We start from the raw sequence: 15001 nt of genomic DNA, 5'->3' as shown, positions 1-15001 counted from the left end.
AATTTTTTATTTATTTTTAAATTCAAAATAGGTGATTTTTATATTAATCAATCTAATATTATGATCATCAGCAGTGTTTACATGGATCTTAATGGCCAAATAAATTTAGTCAATCACCGTTAAATTTAGACTTATTAAATCTTCACCATAAGATTATAATAAACCTAACTCTAATGGTGAATCAGTAAATATCTTGAATCTTCATTCTAGATATATTTAGAAAAAATAGATATGCGGGCCTTTATATTTTTTTTTATTATAAATTACATCAACAATCAAATTTAAATTTTATTTTACAATTAACTAATTCATCTATCAATATTTATCATCCTATCATAATTTCATAGTTTTATTTTTTATTTTGTCAAATTCAGTAACTTATTTTGCAAAAAAAATAAAAAAAAAATTCCATCGTTCTTGGCTAGACAATTTTCAACTGTAAACATTTGACATAACTAGAAATTTTCTTTTTAGTCACTCAAGTTATTTTGGAAGGGGATTCGAAGCAGCTAATCGATTCGCTCAACTACAGAATCAATGAAAAACCAAGCTCTATCTTAACTTTGGTCGAGGATATTGAGCGTTTATCTGCCGTTATTCCTAGCTGTACCTTTGTTCTAGTTAGGAGGAATTGTAACTGGGCAGCTCACTTAGTAGCTAAACAAGCCCTTGTTTTTGATTCAGTGTGTTTAGATGATTTTCTTTGTACCAATTGGCTTCGAGCCAAAGCAGTTTTGTAAGCAGAGATTTTCCCTCTGTCGGCTTTCTTTCGTTTAATGAATATCACTTTCTAGGAAAAAAAAGTACTTGAGACTTGTGTAAATATTTAATTCATACATGATTAAACTGTAACTAACTCTATTTTTTTTTTACTAGGAGCCTGTAACAACCGATTTTAACAAGCCCTTTGTCCACCTGCTTTGTCAAATCCCTACTTCCTTCCATCAATCTCTTACGGGGCAATGCACTTTTTTTCGGTTACTTGCAGGTTGGACGAGAAAGCGAAATGGATCTTCCCGGTGAGCCTTGAGCAGATGGTAAGGTTTTCCGCTATTTTCTTTAAGAAAGGCCGACACCATCAGCATGTTTGATGTTAAGAAGAGATTTTTGCAGGAAGGTTGACTAGAGATTTCTTGTAAAAACACTAGCACCGCTCAGTTCATAATGAGAATCTAGTGGTACTTTTATGGGGATTCTATCTATCGTCGTAGGATTCCTATTCAAGATCATTGCAGTTCCTTTTGTGGTCGTCTCAAAATAGAAAGAGGTGCAGACATTCCAACATGAGGTACATGAGGTGTTCAAACTCCGATAAGAACATAGTCTTGCTGCATCCCCTGAAGGAGGGGGATGCCGAAGGCAGGGTTAGTGAAGTTTGTATAAGCCTTATAGTTTCCCTCGGGTTCTTCTTCTGGTGTAAGAGATTTAGGCCGGTTACGGAGTTATCCTACTGTTCTAAGCCCTATAGTACCCCTCTGTCTGGTTACTACGCTATGGGTTCCAGAATTTCGATCAAATCACACATCGCAGTATACTAGGCCATGGGAACGAATCTATAGGGCTATGGTCATTAAGGTCCTCTCCCAATTAAAACTTTTTAGGTACGCTAGTATTCGAACTCAAAATCTAACTTAAACGACTCGAGGCCCTTAACAGATGAATATTACTGGTCTACATAAATATAAAAGCACATGTTCATTTCTTGGGAAAAAATATATTAATAATGAACAGAAAGCATATACATCATCTAAATTCATGCTATATCAATAGAGAAATCGAATACAAACTTCATGCTATATATTAGTAAAGTTTCAAAGCTAAATATTATCCAAAAGGGGATTTTATGGGGGGTCTCATTGGGGCATTCACCAAGTTTTATATAGCGAAGTATCTGGAGTTCTCAACTAATCATTAGAGAAGGAATCAGATGGAAAATTGGAAACGGTCAATCAATAAATGTGTGGAGTGAGAGATGGTTGCGTAATGAGGATGGTGGTGTTGGTCCCTGATAATTAGTTCCAAGGGGGGGGGGGGGGTTAGCAACTAGTATAACTTTTTCTTGTTTTAATTGACCTGACCAGAAGTTATTTTGAGAGTTTATTAACTCAGCCTTTGGTCAGCTTGGTGAGATATATCACAGGACAGCTTTAGTCAGATGTTGACCAAAGTTGTTTCCTTGAGAGTTAGGAATTGACACTCTTGGAGGTCAGCTTCTAACTCAGCACCACTTACTTACTCAGGATCAGCTTAGGCAATTTATATGCTGAGTAAATAAAGCAAACAACAAATGCAGTTATAAGAGAGAGTTTAGAGATTACTCAGTATCACTTATCCTGGTTCGGCCTCTCTGCATACGTCCAGTCCCTAGAGTCCTCCGGGCTTTTTGAATCCAATACTGAGCTCTTTAATGGTAGAGCACAAACCAATTACAAGGCAGTTGAATATGGAAGAGTACCTTCCTCTATTCGTCTACTCAACTCCTACTAAGTGCTACAACCCAGCACCTAGATTTCTCTACTGCTGAAATGCTTACAACCAAGCACTCAGCTTTACACTCTCAATATTCCTATTGATCACTGACTTGTTCTTTTTTTTGAACTAAAGAACACTTTAGATGATTACAACTCAATCTAGCTTTTACACATAGAATAGAAACGTCGGTGTAAGATTCCTTTTTGTATTTGAGTGCTTTTGAAACTTTCTCTCTTGTATTTTTCTTTTGATACCTCAGTGTTCTCTATATTTTTTGGTTCTTCGATTGTCCTTATATAGGCTAAATCCTGTGGATTTGATCGTTTAAAATGTCTTGACCGTTGCTACCAAAACGGCTCTTTTGGGGAACATTTTCTGGAAATCTTCAGACTGCACACCATTCCCTGCTTCTGTTTTACTTCAGGCGTCAGGTTGTCTTTTAGCCTCTGTTTTATTTGTTTGTGACAGTTGTCTGTTTCCAATAATCCAACGTCCCATGACTCTCGGAATCAGTCTTCTTAGGTATCTTCGAGGTACCAATTATTGGTGCAGATGATTGGCAGACTTTGTCTTTTAGTAGAACGGATCCTTCATGCTGTCCTGATGAATACTCAGCTTCGTTTGTTCATGGTTCATGCTGAGTTCCTCCAAGGTCAGCTCCGTTTTGTTTAAACGCTCCTGACGAGGTCTTTAGCTTTAGTCAGCTTTGTTTTGTTTCTGAACTTTAACTCCGCTCAGCTTCCATACTGTCATGCTGAGTTCTTATCTACTCAGCTTCGCTTGTGCTGACTTTTGTCCTGTCTTTTACCTTATATATTTTTGCACTCAAGATTCAACAAACATATTAGTACAATTAAATCAAAGCATCTAAATTTAATTGCCTCTTAATCATGGATGATTTTGTCAAATCAAAATCTTGTGGAAAGGTGTTTCAACAAACTCCCCCATTTTGATGTTGGCAAAATACATAATTACGGAACTCAGTTTTAAGTTGCCCCATGATTGATATTTCTGAATTGACTCCCCCGTAAGGGTTGCATTCATTTTGTCTTAAGCCCGCCAAGGTCTAATTTTATTAGGTTTGTTATATTTGTGTATACTGGCTTTACTTTTTGGAAAGATGTTGTCTCTTTTTGAATTGTTTGTTCAAACTTGACTGGAAGAGAAAAGAAACTGATATTGGATTTAAATAACAGTCAACAACAAAACAACACTGGACAACAAAACATATTATCCTAAGCAGTGGATAACGGAAATAAAAACAGACAACAGGATATGGTTTGATATGGTGCCAAATTTCTAGACACAAACTCTAGAGACAAAACTGGCTAGATTCACTTCTTCTTTCTTTGAGCTGAGGGGTCATCATGAGCAATGCCTTTTCCTTTGCTCCCAGAGGCAGACGCAGTTCCTAAGGTCAGAGGCTGAGTTCCTCTTTTACTAGTCTCCCCCGTTTTTCCATCATCGGGTTGATAAAGGAAGGTTTTATTCCTGGCGGCAGAGGAGAGGTAGTTGGAATAGCGCTGAAGCCGTTTTGTGCTTTCTCCCAAACTGTCAATGACAGGAACGCTATCGTCCTGGACATGCCTGGGGACTCAAAGGGAGCTGCTTATCATGCTAAGAAGACATTCATGGGCTTTGCTGAGACAGGCAATGGAGTTGGTGACCTGACCAAAAAATTGATGAAATAGTTTCAGCAGAGCAGAGTCATAGAACATGCGTTGTGCATTATTGATCCTCATGGCTTTCATGATGGCTTGCGAGAAGCTCATTAGCTCTGTGTTGGATACTGGATCAACGTCCATCTGGGCCCGATCAATGTTCAAGAGTCTTACTGCCTCACTCAGTTGATCAATCGTGCATTGAGAGGAAGAGGATACAAGGTCACGGGTACTTGTCAGCTCTGCTTGAATCTTAGTGAAGCATTATTGGAGTTCGGTGGAGGTGACAAACTCAGTATTGCTGGGTGGACTGGATTTAGTTAGCTCAGCATATAACTTGGTGAAGCAATCTTGCAACTCAGCAGATGTTGCAGACTCAGTATGGGCAGTTGCTCTAGAGGGGGTCAGTTCTGCTGCTAGCTTAACAAAACAGTTTTAAAGCTTAGTGGAAGTGACGTACCCTGGATTGGCTTCAGACAGTTGTTGAATTTTCCCTTCAAGAGAGTTCATATGAGTGGCCATTGTAAGCACTAGTTCAGTCAGTTTGGCCATTTGCTCTTGGGTTGGTTGCTTAGTTTGGACTGCAGTGATAATACTGACCAGATCTTTTAGACTACGTAGTTCATGCAGAAGCTGAGTGATACCTGTCAGGTGAGAGGACTCAGTTTGAGTGGATGGGCAACCTTCAGCTTGAGTAGGATGAAAATCTTGAAGCAATGATTGAGCAGAAGCAATGACCCGACGGCCAGACTCAGTTGCATTCAGGTATGCAAACTTAGCAGCATTGGACTCAGAGGATGGTGCAGGATTTTCTGATAGTGGAGGTGTTGGTTCCTTGCCAGACTGAGTACCTGGACTCTTATGAAGTTGTTAAGCTGAGTTATCAACATTTTGTGATGGAGGTGGAGTTGAGGTATGAGTTGGCTCAATTGGTGCAGCTTGACTTGGATTTGTAGGGTTCTTGACATGTTCCTCATGTTGAGTAATAGGGGCTTGCTTTTCCGCTAGATCTTCTGGTGGAGATTCAGTGGCAGTTGAGAAATACTTGAACTGAATTTTAGACAGGTCAGTTTCTGGCTCGTCAAGGGGAAAGTCGTTCATGAGATCAAGGTGTTTTTGCGCTTTCTTCTTTAATCTCCGCCGGGTCTCAGTTTTTGGTGGAGAATGGTTAATTTGAAGACCTTCACTTGACTCATCAGCAACAATTCCTTCCCTTACTGGTTGCTCAATATTACCTTCTTCCCTTGTTTGCTCAGCATCATCACGGGGGCATGCTTCCTCCTCAGTATTACCTTTTTGTTGCTCAACTTGTTCCACATCTTCCTTTTCTAGGTCAATCCCATGACCTTCAGGTTGAGGAGAGGATAGTGGTACGGCTTCCACTATCTTCAAAGAGTGACTTCTTTTCTTTTTCTTTAACGGTGTTTCAGGAGTTTCTTCGTTCTCGTCCTCAGGCACTTCTGTCCTCTTTCTTTTCCCAACGTGCTCATCAACCTTGTTAGTTTTGGCTTTCTGTCTTGATGAAAGCCTTATTTTCTTTGGAACAGAATGGATATCTTTGGAGCTAACTTCTGCAGCCTTCCTCTTCTTCCCTTTTTCAGGCTCAACTGTCGTAGGTGACTCAGTATGAGCCTCACCTTCTTGTGCAGGCTCAGCTTCAGGTTCCATTTCTGCTTGCTCTTCTTCCTCGTTCTCCTCGGCTTCTCCAGTTCCTTCATACCCCTTCAAGGGTTGATTATACAATAGTCCATCTAGTAGGACTGCATTGATTTCACTTCCCAACGAGCTTGTCTCGTCTACTGTCTCTATTTGCTTGTCTTGTATAATTTTCGTAATCAGTGACCCCAAACGTAGTTTCCTACCGCTTCGTTGAAAGGCTCCAACTAGAAACACATGGAGATTGAACGGAGTTGAAGTCAACATGTTCCATATAAAGCACTGTTCGAAGTTAGATGCGGAGGAGGCAGAGCTGAGTTTGGGAAAGATAAAGTTAGTCAGCATGAAATGAACCATCTTTTGATCCTTACCCATACAAGTACTGGGTATTTCCCCTTTATGATCTTTGGGTTTACAGAACCCCTTTAACTTCTCAGACGTGGCTTTAGGTATCTTCTCTTTTGTTGTTCGAAATTGGATTCCTTCGTTCGGTATCTCTAATAGTGTGGCTAAATAGGCAGGGGTACGATTTTCTGACCTTTCACGTTTGTCTCCAAGTAATCTGAGTCATCTGCATCAACCCGTAAATTTGAGTAGAACTCTCGAACTAACCTTGGGTAGGTTGTTCCTGGAAGGGAGAAGAGACCTGTTCAGTTGTTTTTCGCAATCCATTCACAGAATGGTGTTTCAGTCGACACGAAGCTCGGAGAGAACCACCGGCATTTTAATACCTCCATATTGTTAACCTTCGAGTGTACTTTCAGCATTATCCTCTCATTTTCTATTGAAGGACTAGCGTGATCAGTGAGTGTGTGTTGTGCTTCTGGGGTTTTCTTTTTGCTGGGAGACATTTTTGACGATTTTGAGATTTTTGGAACGGAAGAAGTTTGAGTTTTTAGGGATTGCAAGAATGAGGAAGGACGAGTGGGGATTCTACTATTTTATAAATTAATGAGGATCCTAAATCATTATCTTGCCGTCTTTTTCCTAGGGACGTTCAATCGTCAGATACTCTGTTAATTATGACATCTTCGGCGCATGAGTTTTTTCCATTAATGTGCGTCTTCCCAATATGTCAGAATTTACACGTGTAGATTTGCTTTATGTGAATGGGTTTTTACTGAAATTCGAAGCGTCAATGATATTGAGTGCCTATCGTTTGTTAAGACAATTTTTCCATCTCCTATTAACTCAGCATAAGTTACGTACTTAGCGTATGTTTTTACTCAGCATGGAGACTTGTTCATCTACTCAGCATGGGATGTTTACTTGACTTATATGCCTACTTAGTATCGTTGCTTGCTAAGTGTATGCAGGGAGGCTATTTTAACTTAAGCTTAGTAGGGAATAAATATTTCACTCAACATGGCATTTGTACAGTCATTCAACATTCTGCGCATAATTATTCAATACAGATTTAGTTAGAGTGGATTTGACATACCAATTGCTTCCCTTAGTATGTTGAATTGCTCTCGTGCCAAGGGCTTTGTGAAGATATCTGCAAGCTGATCGTTTGTTGGCACATAGGTCAGCTTGATCTCATCTTTTAGTACGTGATCTCTGATGAAGTGATGCCTTATGCTGACATGCTTCATCCTGCTATGTTGAACTGGATTTTTAGATAGATCAATGGCACTTCTGTTGTCGCATTTGATCTCTATTGTCTTTGTTTTGACTCCGTAATCCTCAAGTTGTTGCTTTATCCATAGGACTTGTGCAACACAGCTTCCTGCAGCCACGTACTCAGCTTCAGTTGTAGATAGAGCTACGGATGATTGCTTCTTGCTAAACCAAGATACTAGACAGCTTCCAAGGAAGTGACATCCCCCTGAAGTACTTTTTCGTTCTAGCTTATCTCGTCCGTAGTCAGCATCAGTATATCCAATGAGTGTGAAGTCATTTGAGGTTGGATACCATAGACCTGCATCAACTGAGCTTTGCAAGTATCTAAAAATTCTTTTTACAGCGGTTAGATGAGATTCTCTGGGGTCAGCTTGATATCTAGCACAATAGCATACTGAGTATTGAATATCTGGTCTACTAGCAGTGAGATAGAGCAATGAACCTATCATACCTCGATAGAGTTTACTATCAACTGACTTACTCTTTTCATCCTTGCATAGGACAGTATCAGTGCCCATGGGGGTTGATATTGGTTTGCAATCTTCCATGCTGAATTTCTTTAACATTTCCTTGGTGTACTTAGACTGACTTATAAATATGCCATCCTTACCTTGCTTGATTTGAAGTCCAAGGAAGAAGTTGAGTTCACCCATCATGGACATTTCGAACTCAGTTTGCATCTGTTGGCTAAATTCTTTGCACAAAGATTCGTCAGTAGCACCAAAGATTATATCATCAACATATATCTGTGCAAGTAGGGTATGTTTACCCTTTTTCTTAATGAACAAGGTTGTGTCAGCTTTTCCCCTAACATAGTTCCTGGTCAGCAGGAAGTTGGTCAACCTCTCATACCAAGCTCTTGGAGCTTGCTTTAGACCGTACAGGGCCTTTTTGAGTTTATAAACGTGATTTGGAAATTTTGGATCTTCAAACCCGGGAGGTTGATTAACGTATACCTCTTCGTTTATAAGGCCATTAAGAAACACACTTTTTACATCCATTTGGTACAGTTTAAAATTCATGTAACTGGCATAGGCACACAATATACGTATAGCTTCTAATCTAGCAACGGGAGCAAATGTTTCTCCATAGTCTATACCTTCTTGCTGACTATAGCCTTGGGCTACAAGTCGGGCTTTGTTTCTAATCACATTTCCATGTTCATCTAGCTTATTTCTAAAGACCCACTTAGTTCCTATGGGCTTTTGATTCCTAGGTTTAGGTACTAAATCTCATACCTCATTTCTGGTGAATTGGTCAAGCTCTTCTTGCATAGCATTGATCCAATACTCATCTTGCTCAGCATCAGCAAAGTTCTTTGGCTCGTGTATTGATACGAATGCAACATTGCTGAGGTATCTTCTAAGTTGATCCCTGGTCATTAGTTTGTTGTTGGCGGCATCAAGAATGGCCTGTTCTGTATGTCCTCTTGGGATCTTTATTTCCTTTGGCAATGTTGAGTTGTTTGGAAGAGGTGTTTCTACAATCTCTACAGGAATAGATTGGTCAGCAAATGATATTTCAATTTCTTGCTTACCTTGGGTCAGCTCCTGTATGTCTGACACTGTGGCTTGTGGTTGATCAGCGGAAGCTGAGCCTGGTTCATCTTCTTCAGGCTGAGCTGACTTACCTGTAGGGTTAGTTTCATCGAACTCAACATGTACAGACTCTTCTACAATCTGGGTTCTTTTATTAAATACTCTATATGCTTTACTGTTTGTTGAGTACCCTAAAAATATCGCCTCATCAGCTTTAGCATCAAATTTAGCAAGATTGTCTTTTGTATTGAGTATAAAACATTTACACCCAAAGGCACGAAAGTATCCAATGTTGGGCTTTCGACCTTTCCAAAGTTCATATGGGGTTTTCTTGAATATAGGTCTGACTAGAGCCCTATTCAGTATATAACATGCCGTGTGAACAGCTTCACCCCAGAAGTACTTTGGAAGCCTATTTTCACTCAGCATTGTCCTAGCTATTTCGACAATGGTTCTATTTTTCCTTTCAACAACCCCATTTTGTTGAGGTGTTCTAGGAGCAGAGAAGTTGTGGTCAATACCACAGGTTTCACAGAATTCATCAAACTGTTGGTTTTTGAATTCTCCACCATTGTCGCTTCTAATGTGAGCTACTTTTAGGTCTTTGTCATTTTCAAGCCTTTTGATCAATGTGGTGAACATCTCAAAGGTTTCATCCTTGCTACTCAGCAAGATAATCCAAGTGTACCGAGAGAAATCATCTACAATAACCAAAGAAAATTTCTTACCTCCCAAGCTGAGTGGCTGGATAGGTCCGAAAAGATCCAGGTGTAGTAATTCCAACGGCCTTTTGGTTGAAACGATATTTTTGCTATGAAATGACTTTTTAGTTTGTTTACCCTGCTGACAGGCTTTACATAGTTGACCTTTTTCAAACTTTAATTTGGGTAATCCCTCAACTAATTGCTTTCTAGCTAATTTGGCAAGAAGGTTCATGCTGACATGCCCAAGTCTTCTATGCCATAGCCAGGAGTTGTCCTCTTTAGACACTAAGCATATATTTTTAGAAAACTGTTTTTCCAAGTTTAACATATATACATTTTCTACACGAGGGGCAGTTAAAATTAATTCATTTGTATTTCCCTCGAGTATTTGACACTTAGTATCATCAAATACAGCCCTTCTGCCGCTCTTGCAAAGCTGAGCTACACTCAGCAGATTGTATTTGAGACCTTTAACTAAGGAGACAGACTCAATGGTTGGGTTACCTCCGATAGTACCTGAGCCGACTATCTTACCCTTCTTGTTGTCTCCAAAGCTTACACTTCCACCTCGTTTAAGCTCTAGTGTGATGAACTGAGTTTCATCACCTGTCATATGCCTTGAGCATGCGCTGTCTATATACCATAGTTTTGACTTCTCCACGCATGTCAAGCTGACCTGCAGTTTAAACTATTCATTTTTAGGTACCCAATTCTTTTTGGGTCCTTTCTTGTTAGTATAGACAGGTGCAAAGTCACATTTTAACTTGTGACGGCATACTTTTATGGTGTGGTCTGGTTTACCGCAGAAGTCACAAAAAGATACCCTTTGCGGGTTGAACTGAGTATAGTCAGCATTATTGTGTTGGGCATGCCAACATACTTTTGTGGTATGCCATTTTCTTCCGCAGAAGTCACATTGGACAGTCCGCTTGTTATGCCAACACACCTCCTTTGTGTGTCCCCTTTTTCCACAACATTCACATTGAGTGACTTGCTTATACTGACTATTATTTGCGTACTCAGCATGGGCTTTATTTCTGTTTGAGCCCTTCCCTTGACTCTGTAATGTTGTGATATCCTTTCTAAGTTTCTTTGACTCAGATTGAACCTCCGTGACAAACTTATGTAAGATTTGCATGTTGGTATGCAAGTCAGAGTTGTCCTGGAGAAGATATCGGAGGTCACTCAGTTTGACCTCTTCAATCTCATCACAGCGCCTGCTGAGTGCCTTAATCTTTTTGTTACACTTCTTAGTTAGTGTATATAAGTCACTCAGGGCATTTACCATTTCATTTCTAAGCAAAAGCAAAGATGTTACCTCATTGTTGTGATTCTCTTGGTCGGTTTCATCAGAAAGGTCAGCATGCTCAGATTGGGATTGGTCAACTCCATCATCTGCCATAAAACATATGTTAGCTGTTTCATTTTGCTCAGCCTCAGATGATGTTGACTCATCACTGTCACTCCATGTGGCTACCATAGCCTTTTTGCTTCCTTTCTTCTCTTTCTTGAGGTTGGGACAGCTTGACTTGATGTGTCCGGTTTGATGACACTCAAAACATGTGACAGATTTCGAGCTGTCCTTCTTGTACTTGTCACTTGACTCAGCTTTGTACTTATCATTTCTTCTAAATGATCTTTTGCCATTTCTATCATTTCTCCTGAACAGCTTTTTCATTTTTCTGGTGAACATGGCCAATTCCTCATCATCAGTTGACTCCGCTTCAGTTGAGTCAGCTTTCATGACAAGGGATTTTTGTTTCTTATCTTCTGATTTTTCTTTCTCTTTGGCTTCAAAGTTTTTCATAGAGATTTCATGGGTCAGCAGGGATCCGATCAACTCATCATATTTGTAGGTAGTCAAGTCTTGAGCTTCTTCTACGGCTGTTTTCTTTGCTTGCCAGCTCTTGGGCAGACTTCTCAGAATTTTCTTTACCTGTTCTTCTTCAGTGAAGTTCTTTCCAAGCCTTTTTAGCTCATTTATAATGTTTGTGAACCTTGCGTTCATTTCTGAGATGTCTTCATTCTCCTTCATCTCAAACAGTTCATAGAGTCTCATATGTTGATTGACTTTAGACTCCTTAACTTTGCTTGTGCCTTCATAGGTTACTTCAAGCTTTTTCCAAATCTCCTGTGCTGACTCACAACCTGAAATCTTATTGTATGCTGCAGCATCTAAAGCACAGTGAAGCATGTTTATAGCCGAAGCATTATTTTGTAATTTTCTGAGGTCATCCTCTGTCCACTCATCCTCACTCTTAACAATTTTGTCATTGTTAATAGTTTTGTATGGCACATGTGGACCTTGAACAATTGCAAGCCATGCACTCATGTTTGTGGCTTGAATAAAGTTCTTCATCCTATTCTTCCAGAATGTATAATTTGATCCAAAGAATAGGGGTGGTCTAGTGATTGATAATCCCTCAGGAAGTATCTGTGTTGTTTGGTTTCCAGGAAGGAAACGAGTGCTATTCTCACCCATTTTTAGGGATCACCTCAAGATTGTTAAATCTCTGGGTAGTGAGCTTTTAGGCTCTGATACCACTTGTTGGTCCCTGATAATTAGTTCCAAGGGGGGGGTTAGGAACTAGTATAACTTTTTCTTGTTTTGATTGACCTGACCAGAAGTTATTTTGAGAGTTTATTAACTCAGCCTTTGGTCAGCTTGGTGAGATATATCACAGGACAGCTTTAGTCAGATGTTGACCAAAGTTGTTTCCTTGAGAGTTAGGAATTGACACTCTTGGAGGTCAGCTTCTAACTCAGCACCACTTACTTACTCAGGATCAGCTTAGGCAATTTATATGCTGAGTAAATAAAGCAAACAACAAATGCAGTTATAAGAGAGAGTTTAGAGATTACTCAGTATTACTTATCCTGGTTCGGCCTCTCTGCCTACGTCCAGTCCCCAGAGTCCTCCGGGCTTTTTGAATCCAATACTGAGCTCTTTAATGGTAGAGCACAAACCAATTATAAGGCAGTTGAATATGCAAGAGTACCTTCCTCTATTCGTCTACTCAACTCCTACTAAGTGCTACAACCCAGCACCTAGATTTCTCTACTGCTGAAATGCTTACAACCAAGCACTCAGCTTTACACTCTCAATATTCCTATTGATCACTGACTTGTTCTTTTTTTTTGAACTAAAGAACACTTTAGATGATTACAACTCAATCTAGCTTTTACACATAGAATAGAAACGTCGGTGTAAGATTCCTTTTTGTATTTGAGTGCTTTTGAAACTTTCTCTCTTGTATTTTTCTTTTGATACCTCAGTGTTCTCTATATTTTTTGGTTCTTCGATTGTCCTTATATAGGCTAAATCATGTGGATTTGATCGTTTAAAATGGTTTGACCGTTGCTACCAAAACGGCTCTTTTGGGGAACATTTTCTGGAAATCTTCAGACTGCACACCATTCCCTGCTTCTGTTTTACTTCAGGCGTCAGGTTGTCTTTTAGCCTCTGTTTTGTTTGTTTGTGACAGTTGTCTGTTTCCAATAATCCAACGTCCCATGACTCTCGGAATCAGTCTTCTTAGGTATCTTCGAGGTACCAATTATTGGTGCAGATGATTGGCAGACTTTGTCTTTTAGTAGAACGGATCCTTCATGCTGTCCTGATGAATACTCAGCTTCGTTTGTTCATGGTTCATGCTGAGTTCCTCCAAGGTCAGCTCCGTTTTGTTTAAACGCTCCTGACGAGGTCTTTAGCTTTAGTCAGCTTTGTTTTGTTTCTGAACTTTAACTCCGCTCAGCTTCCATACTGTCATGCTGAGTTCTTGTCTACTCAGCTTCGCTTGTGCTGACTTTTGTCCTGTCTTTTACCTTATATATTTTTGCACTCAATATTCAACAAACATATTAGTACAATTAAATCAAAGCATCTAAATTTAATTGCCTCTTAATCATGGATGATTTTGTCAAATCAAAATCTTGTGGAAAGGTGTTTCAACAGATGGCTATATACGAACCTCTATAGTGGAAGGGTTGGAGTATTTGAAAGTTAATGATTTGTTTATCCATAATTCCAGGGATTGGGATGAAGAGCTGTTGGAGGAAATTTTCGAGCATAGAGATATTACAGAAATTCATAAACTGGCCGTTGGTACTTTGAGTAGTGAGGATCGATTAATATGGAAATTCCATTCTTCGGGACATTACAAAGTGAAAAATGCTCACCGATTGGCTACAACGTTGGAAGCAGGTAAAAGATTTCATGTTCAGGGAGCCTGGAAAAAATTATGGTATGCTGAAATTCCACAAAAGGTCCGACATTTTGGTTGGCAATTAGCACGCAATTGTCTCCCAACGCGTGTGAATCTTCAATTTCGTGGGTTACAGGTATGTAGTACTTGTGTGATATGTAACGAACCTTGGGAGGATGAATGTCATCTTTTTATTGAATGTGTAGGAGCTATAAGAGTGTGGCAGAAGGCGGGATTTCTGGAACGAATTAATGCAGAGGCGACGGTAGCTGAGAACCTAACATCATGGTTTCATAATATGATTAGAGCAGCACCGGAACAAATTGTAAAAACATTTTTGATGCACCTCTGGAGTTTATGGCAGGCTAGAAATACTCGTTTTTGGCAGTATGAGATTCGCACAACAGATCAAATAGTGGCTCAAACTTGCACAGTACTTAATGATTGGCCAGAAGCAAATGCCTTGAAGAATCGGACTGGTACGGGAGAACATCGGATCGGGAATACAGTAGCAGAAAATATTTCATCTGCTGGTTGCACGGCTTGGCACCCGCCATCGGAAGAATTTCTCTCGTGTTGTGTTGATGTCGCATGCTTTAACGATGATGGTCGTGCAGGGATGGGAGCAGCAGTATAAGATGCAAATAGACAGTTTGTAATGGTGAGATGTGCGGGTTTGTTATGTTGTCCGACAACACGAGAATGTGAGACCGAAGCTCTATTACATGATATGCAATAGCTAAAAACTGATGGAATAAGGAATATGGTTTTCGAATCTGATGCTAAACAAGTGATTGACGCAATAAATTTTAGTTTTGTTAATGTGAGACCGAAGCTCTATTACATGATATGCAATAGCTAAAAACTGATGGAATAAGGAATATGGTTTTCGAATCTGATGCTAAACAAGTGATTGACGCAATAAATTTTAGTTTTGTTGATGATTCTGAATTTAGGGACAGAATTATTCAAATACGATCGATTCTAACATCATATGACTCTTACCCAGTCAAATGGATACGGCGACAAACGAATGGGATGTCACATGTGTTAACACAGTCTTCTCGTTTATCCACTTGCCCTTCTTTTTTTAATTTATTACCGAGTTATGTTTCTGATTCATTGTTACAATTTTACCATGA

This window comes from Euphorbia lathyris, chromosome 10 (genome assembly GCF_963576675.1).
Source record: "Euphorbia lathyris chromosome 10, ddEupLath1.1, whole genome shotgun sequence".
NCBI classification, from domain to species: Eukaryota; Viridiplantae; Streptophyta; class Magnoliopsida; order Malpighiales; family Euphorbiaceae; genus Euphorbia; species Euphorbia lathyris.
The sequence above is the reverse complement of the archived record's forward strand: the minus strand, read 5'-3'. Positions refer to the sequence as shown.